The sequence below is a fragment of the Brachycentrus maculatus genome, unplaced genomic scaffold, assembly GCF_059751285.1.
Source record: "Brachycentrus maculatus isolate JH-2025_06_01 unplaced genomic scaffold, ASM5975128v1 h1tg000097l, whole genome shotgun sequence".
Classification (NCBI taxonomy): domain Eukaryota; kingdom Metazoa; phylum Arthropoda; class Insecta; order Trichoptera; family Brachycentridae; genus Brachycentrus; species Brachycentrus maculatus.
In genome coordinates, this window is record NW_028280851.1 from 2,310,081 (window position 1) to 2,318,451 (window position 8,371).

An 8,371-nucleotide genomic window follows, 5' to 3' on the forward strand; every position below is an offset into this window, starting at 1 on the left:
ATTATCAATCACTCGTCCTTTAGTTTTATTAACTTTTTACAATTTTTATTTTTATACAACATGTCTGACATTTATAATCTCGTGTTATCAGTCTGGACAGAATTCCTTGATACGTTTTTTAGACAAAAATAATCATTTTTGCACGTATAGATTCGTGTCTGCGTATACCTGCCCAGAACTCGATTGCATGTGCGATTTGCGTGATCGTCACTAATGACGAAATTTTACAGAGATGTTTCATCATCTAAATCGTTAGAAGAAGGCATGTACACGTTATTCGTTTTTTATTAATGTTTCATTACAATGTTGCTGAAATGTATGGAACTGAACACATTTCAAGCTTATTTTGCGACGGTACGCTATGGTTAACTCTCAATATGTGTTTTATACAATAGAAAACCAAATATATAGTCGAGGAACCCTTAAATAACAAGCCATTAAATATCATTCCAATATACGAACTTCCACAGTCGCTGTTTAATTTATATATGCCACTATTGTCTAATAAATTTCCAGGATTACTTTGTGTTTTAAAAATTTTAGTTAAATAATTTTTTGTGTAAAATGCTGGTTTTATATTATTATAAATTATATTGGTATGACTTCAAGAAAATTCAAAACAAAAATCAGGGAACATGAATTATGTTTTAGAAATAAGAATTTTTCGGAATTTGCTAACCATTTAATAGATAATGATCACAAATTATACCACAATAACGTAGAAATCCTAAAAAGAATTAATACGAAAGCCATAAACTGCAACATTTTGAAACGATAGAAATTCATAAAAATATAAATAACAATAAACCCATAATTAACAATATGACAATGACTAAAACCTCCCCCCTATTATCTATGTTCCACTGATAAGAAATAGAAATAAAAATTAAATAAATAAATAAAATTAAGAAACAGCTGCTACCCCCTCTTAAACCTTCAACGTCCCAAGGAACCAACTCTAAAATTTAGAATAAGCTTCACATACGGTGTTTGAAAATGATGCGGAATGCATCGAAACACGTGTCACAGTAGATTTTAAGAAAAAGTGGTATTTACTAAGTAAAACATTAATTAAAAATGTATAGATTTTACCACAAAGTGACAGCCGAATCAATTAAAGAAAATAATTAATTTGGAATTGGAGAGTGGTAAGGGTTAATAAAGTACATATCTTCGTTTCACTTCCTAGTTCACAACAAATTTTCAAACACCAGAAAAACATTTATTTTTTATACCATACCTTTACCCTTTTACTCTCTTCCTCACACACACTCACTCTAACTCTTTTTTATTTTATTTTTTTATCTCTTGTTGTGTTTGATCGCTATTATAACATAAATCGCTCACTCCTTTCAAGGACGTCATAAATAAAAAAAACTTGATTTTTCAGGAGAACGTTTTTAAAGTTTAAAAATATAACACAATATTTTAAAAATAAATATCAAGCCACTTATTGAACTTTTTACTGTGCAACAGATCTTTTTAGGTAAAACCTGAAGGTTTTTTCTCCATTTGAAAAATATTTAGTATATTTAAAAATTCTTAATCAATACCTTTTCTTCAAAATGCAAAAACAATATTTTCTGCCCTGTAGCGGGTAAATATTAAGTTAAAAATATGCCTCTTTTGCTGGGATATAGTACATTTACCGGGCATTTCGAAAACATGCACAACTGAAAATTGTCGATTTTTGATTTATGACGTTCTTGAAAGGAGTGAGCGAAATGTGGAATTGTGTAATTGGCTTTATTTTGATTAATGTAACTTTTATGATATACTTTTACTAAATGTAAAGCTGTACAAGTCCCGAATAAATAAAAAATAAAATAAAATAACGTTTCTAGATTAAATAATTTCTTCTACTGAATGGTCCATTTCATTAGCATGTACGTGATGATTTGATGACCGTTTCCAAGAAAAGTGACCTCATACAATGTATGCATGAGTTCGTGGTAGGATATTTGTTAAATATTAAATTACATTGTTTGAGTTACGTCAGAGACTTGCCCACGAAACTGGATACCTGAGGTGACGTCATATGTGCTGGCTACTCAGGAATACACAGTGCATATCAGGTGGGAAGGTGGGAGTAGGCAGAGAACAGACCAGTGGAAAGTTCCACGGGGTATTGCCTGAATTGACCTGGTTAGTCAATGTAATTAAGGTGATATTCGCAAACACAGAATTCATCCAACGGCCGACCACCCCAGAGGTCACGCGTCTATTCACGCCCCATGTATATTGGATATAATTTTGTTTTTTGGAATACATATAGGAAAAAAAACTCCTTTCTTTTCAATAACTTTTTTTTTCAAAACCATATAATTATTTTTTCCAATGTAAAGACGGTGTTTTAAGAAGAAATAAATAATTATAATAAGTGTGAAAAATTTTCAGTGTGAATTTTTCAATTCATAAAAAACAACTGATATCGATTTAAAAAATAACCACGTCAATTCTGAAAAAAAAAATCCGAGAAGACACATAAGGCTCTATAATTCATCAGAACCCCTTTTTATACGCTAAAATACAATGAAGTCTAGTTATGTATACATATCTCAATTAGTATATTAAAAATATTTATTTATTTAAAAAATATGTGTATAATTAAATGAGTATCAAAGGAAATATAAAATATACAGTGGCCCATGAGGGGATCGAACCCGCGACCTTCGCGTTATTAGCACGACGCTCTAACCAACTGAGCTAATGGGCCAGACGCCTGCGTCGTCGTATAAACACATCTCCAACTATGGATGACTCGGTCCTCACATAACACGCGCATGCACATACATATTATACGTGCAACAAACACACATTCACACAAACGGTCAAGCTGCTTGAAATAGTACATACCTGTTGTCACAGACACCTATATAATATGATATATAGTATATATATATGATATGAATATAACATATAGTACTGTATAATACGATATATAGGTGAAATTAGCGAATGGGTTTGAATATTTATTTCTTTAATCGGAGTTTAAAAAAAAAACAAATAATTATAACATCATATCGACGGCCCCTACGTAAAGTACTCTATCTGCAAATCTGTTACTTTACAGGAGAGAGCTTAGAAGATTTTTTAAGCGTATTTTTTTAATTAAATAACGGTTTTATCTGAAATTCTAAACTAATATTATACATTCAAAAACACGATAAAATAATGTATTAAATCGTTTTAAAACTTTATGCATTGTCAAAATTAAGTAGTTAGCGTTTTAGGAGTTCAGTGCATTTCGAAAATTCGGTGTAGATAGCGTCTTATATACGCATGAAAACTAGTCGTAATTTATTTTAAATATTTTTTTTGTTTATTTATATTTGTTGATAACGGTATGTTGATAACGTACACCAAATATCTCAAAATGGACTAAAATGTAGTTAGAGCACTTTACGTAGGGCACGTCGATATAAGACGATAACTGGCAATGCCAACGTAGTTTACTCTAAAAAAATAATCGAGATCGTCGAGTACAAAAGAAACTACTTGTAGACACGCCCAAAAGATGGAGGTTGGATTTGCAAAAACATAAAATGGAGTTTTGTATATAGCAAGTACTATATCAACTGTTAACGAACGACTAATAACAATCAAATACAAAAGTATTACAAATAGTGACTACTTAAACATTCTGCAAATGGGGCACAAAAGCCAAAAAGCTTGCAGCGCCATTTTAAGCATTTTAGTCCTACCTAACCTGGCGACATCAGTATTTTTTTAATTACCTAACGTCTAAGTGACTCTGAAATCTATGCAACACCATTTATCATGACTCTACTCAGGCTTCAACTTTTTAAGTTTTAAAGCCTATACCTACTCATGAGTGGATTTACTCTTTTTGTTTAAAGTTACTATAATTTCATGTAATTCATGAGTGAAAATTCTAGGCAAGAACACTCGCTATCTCGCTAGAGGCAAGAGTCGTGATACAGTAATGTTACATCACTGAGGACAATATACATTTAAATGGCTAAAAGCGCTATCTACAAGTTTTTGGAATATCACACGAATGATAAATACTAAATATAATAAGACTTATGTAAATAAATATGTTCATAAACTTGAACACTGCTCTACAATAGGAACCGAGCTGTACATAATAAGATAATTCATAATAAAACTAGTTAAAAGTTACTCAGTATCTAACAAATTAAAAGTAAAAAATAAAGTAGGAAATAAGTCATACCAACATAATACTTAAATATAATTATGTATATTTTTTATATCTGGTAAATACAATGTCCATAATATTCTAATGATTCAGCCAGAACTCGAAACCTCAATTTTATCAGAAAAAAATACGAAATATTTCCGAATCAACAATATATTGCGTCATTGATCACTCGCAGAACGCGTGTCTGCAATGGCCGGATTGTCCAATTTTTAGTCAAGTGGGAAACTAGCGGTCCGCGCATAGAAAACCCGCTACGTTGTCTGCCAGTTTCAAGTTAACCAGACGTTGAAAATAAATGTTTGTGTACACTTAGCTGAGGCACGCGACAGCTGATAGGAGAGCCTCTACAAGGAATCGACTATCTGGTTCGCTATGCATTCATGGGCGTAGCTAATCGCATCACTACCGTCTAGCGTGCCTGCTGTCAAATAACTTATACGCATCCCAGACAGACAAAACGCGACAAGCACAAAAATAATCAATCATCGCTATCTAAAAGAGCTAATAAAGTAAAATTTAGTAATATCCTTTTGCTGTGTATGCGCATTTTAAAGCATTTGCTGGCTTGCTCAGGACGGATCTTTCTTGGTGATGCTCGGTGACGTAGACGCTATTGATTTTTCATTTTCCCGCCGAGAAACAGCCGTGACGCGTTGGCAGTGACGTCACGGTGACGTAATGGAGCGAATTATTCAAAACCTATTGATTTTATTTTAGTGGTTGTGATTCTGTGCGACTGTGATATGTGTTATTTTTATAAAGGGATTTTGGTACAGTTCTCGTCGTATTCAAGTTATTTCGGATGTTATTACATAGTTAGTCCAGACGAATTAAATCAACTTCAAAAAATTAATAATTTTGATTTTTGGCATGTAACCGCCCTACACATACGAGCGTACGTGATACGCGCGGTTTTTCTTCACCATTCCGCGCTAACCCGTATGACCTACGCGCACGAGAAAAGATATCTGTTGCAAAAAAAATTGTCAGGTTTCATACCTGACAATATTTTGTCACAACAAACGTCGTGATTTTTTTTCTTGTTTATAAAAAATATGCCTGAAAAAAACCCGAAGGTAGGGTGGTTAAGGACCATGGAAAAAATATTACCCTCCAAAAACAATACAAAATTCTCCATCTCCCAAGGCTTCTAAAAAAATATTTTCCAAAAATGATTTTTGTTATTATAATCTTATTTTTTTGTAAAAAGTTTGACTTTTAAGAGGGTCTAAATAGCTTCGCAGGAGAGAGCCAAGGAAGCAACAGCTGACAATTCTATTAAATAGTTAACAGTTTCTCCTCCCAAATTTTACCTTCAAGACTCTAGAGTCTAGAGTCTTTGGCGATGAGGGGCGTACCTCCATATTGAGAATCTTTTTTTTTCTAACAGTATCTAAATACATTTTGTCAAAAACGTTTTTCGTAATACAGTGAAACCTCTATCTATCGTTTTTAAAGGGACCAATTGAAATTGACTATGAATGCGGGAAAACAATGAAAGCGGGATTAAGAAGTTTATACACAAAGAGATCGGCTGTCCAAATTTAAAACACAGTAAGGGACATTTTTTATGGAGTACGTTTTTTTGCATTTTTGGACGAAGTTGATTCTACTTAGCCCAAAAATGCAAAAAAAAGTACTACAAAAAAAATGTCCCTTACTGTGTTTTAGTTTTGGACAGCCGAGATGCTATCGAGTGAAGATACCGTCCTCCCAATCTGAATAACCATTGGTAGGTTCAAATTCTAAGAGGAATACAACGTTTAGATGTAAATAAATGTATTTATTAAAAAAAAAAAAAAAACAGAACGAAAAATTTTAGAGTTTATTGTTTATTTGAAATAATCTGTGATTCCGTAAGTCAACAGTATGTTTTCATATTTGCAAATATTTTTTTTTCGCCATTGAATGTGCGTAGAAGAAAGTTTTAAATCTTTCAAAGAGTGTGCATGCTTCTGAAAATAGAGGTACAGGCAGCAGCTCCTCTTCATCAATATTGACCTCTCCTGCTGTATCCGTCAACCTTGCGTCACACACAGGCTTTCGATAGTTTCTATCCCACACGTTGGAATATTGTCATTGAATGTAACAACATTGAGGAAAATGTAAAAAAAACAGCCAAAATATATCAAATATGCAGCGTAATTCTAACGATGAATGCGGTAAAATGGTGATAGAGAAACGATCAATGCGATCTATTTTTGTATGAAAAGAATTCGGGGTAGAAGAAATAAACGACACATAATAAACGACACCGGGAAAACGATTATTTGAGGAACGATAGATAGAGGTTTCACTGTATTTGAATCATAATGTTTTGGATCCTTGGGAGATAAAATTCCACCTTGAAAATTGAATGATCGAGGCTACTTACTAATATTTACTATGTGTATATTATTCAAATATAAAAATAAAAATGTCATAAAATTTCGATAGAGAAATACAGTTATCTGACATTATAAAAAGGACACATACTAGCAAAAATGTTGTAGCCTTGCTGATAACCAGGTAGAGATAATGTTGGTGAAAATTATAAAAATATGGAAATACATACTTGATAAGAGATTAAAAAATAAATATATACGTGATGTTCTTGATTTTTCTCACAAAATATAATCTTAAAATAGCCTGAAAAGTAAAAAGATTTTTGAGCAAAGGAACACTAAGGATACAATAAGTTACATTCGTACAATTTTATGAGTGTGTTCCGTAAAAATCTTTAATCTTTTACATACCGAAAAACCATTTATTTGGTACTATTTATTTGATTAAAAAAGTCTGTTTTATTTATGTTTTTAAAGTTTATGAAGTGCTCCGAAGTACCAAAAATAATCCAGAAAGTATCATTATGTCCTTCAATTGCGAGTAATACTCGTAGTATGAGAAACACTTAAAGGAAAATGGGAAAGGTTATTATATTGTTACATAGTTTTTGTAATGATACAATTTATTTTAATGAGTTTTCTAATATATTGTATTGTATTTTTTTTTAATACATACTAATTGGTCCAATAACAAATAATCTAAGATTGAATTATCTACGTTTTTGGCATAAAATGTAATGCAATCAATTTTATTTTCAACAACTTATTATTTATCCTTATGAAAATGAAGCAGAGTCGTTTTTAGAAAATGAGGACTTTATCGAAAGATGTCGTTTACGACGTATTTCCTACATTTTTGAGCAAATACAAATATATGTACGTATGGCCGCTAATAATCTTGCGTGCATGTAATTTTTTTTTTATAAAACAACTATTGAGAACCCTTCAGCTAAAAGACATAAGATTTTGGGTTAAGGAAATCCGACCTGATGTCTTCGATACGGAGAAAGAGACCTGCCTGAGAGTAGAATTTCATGCACCCTTTGAGCTAAAACCCATTATGAAGAAATTATTAATAAAATGTATTACAAAGTTAAAAGAATAAATCATACAATTGTATTACATTTTTTGGCAAAGTACCCAAAAAAGTGAAAAAGTACTGCTAAAGCTTCAAATTAATACTCAGGACAGCTTGAACATTTTGCTTATTAACGATTCATTTCTAATGAAACGCAATACATTTATTAATTAATAGGAACATATGTATAGTTATCTCTCATTTACGTATCAAGAGGAAATAAATTATTAACATGTTTCGATAGACAACTTGCCTACGTGCTTCTATGCACTAATCCTAATACTAGTCAAAACAAGAAAAAAAGAGGGTTGGGCCATTTTGATGAGCCATGGCGTGACCATGCCTCATAATTTTGTCATTGGAATTTGACACGGAATCAGCACAACACAGGTAGCCAGGCAAGCGTTCTGGTTGAGATGTTAAATTTTATGATTTTATCAATAAAAATGATCATAAAGATTTATTCAAATCCATTTAAAAATATTATTTTTATCAATAGCGATTAATTCCAGACAGAAGTGCAATCTTAACCCTTACTGGTCCAATGTCGAATCTCATTCGACATCGATTTTTTGCTCTTAGGTCCCATGTCGCATGTTATTCGACATTTTTTTCATCATTAGTATTATTTATTTAAATTCCAAGCTTAAATTTTTGTCACTCGTATCTATTACAACAATATGTGGAGCAGAGGATAAAAGATTTTTTCCCAATTGCAATGTAACTGTCTACCTAGATTTCTTTTTTTTAATTTAGGGGACCGGAAAGGGTTAAATGGGTCAA

The 8,371-nt window shown here is 31.9% G+C and overlaps 1 non-coding gene across 1 annotated transcript; it reads right to left on the minus strand.

The window, feature by feature from the left end:
- Nucleotides 1-2,642: 2,642 nt before the first annotated feature.
- TRNAI-AAU (transfer RNA isoleucine (anticodon AAU)) lies at nucleotides 2,643-2,716 on the minus strand. The gene has a single exon. It is a non-coding gene; the product is annotated as a tRNA-Ile (tRNA).
- Between the last annotated feature and the right edge of the window lie 5,655 nt (nucleotides 2,717-8,371).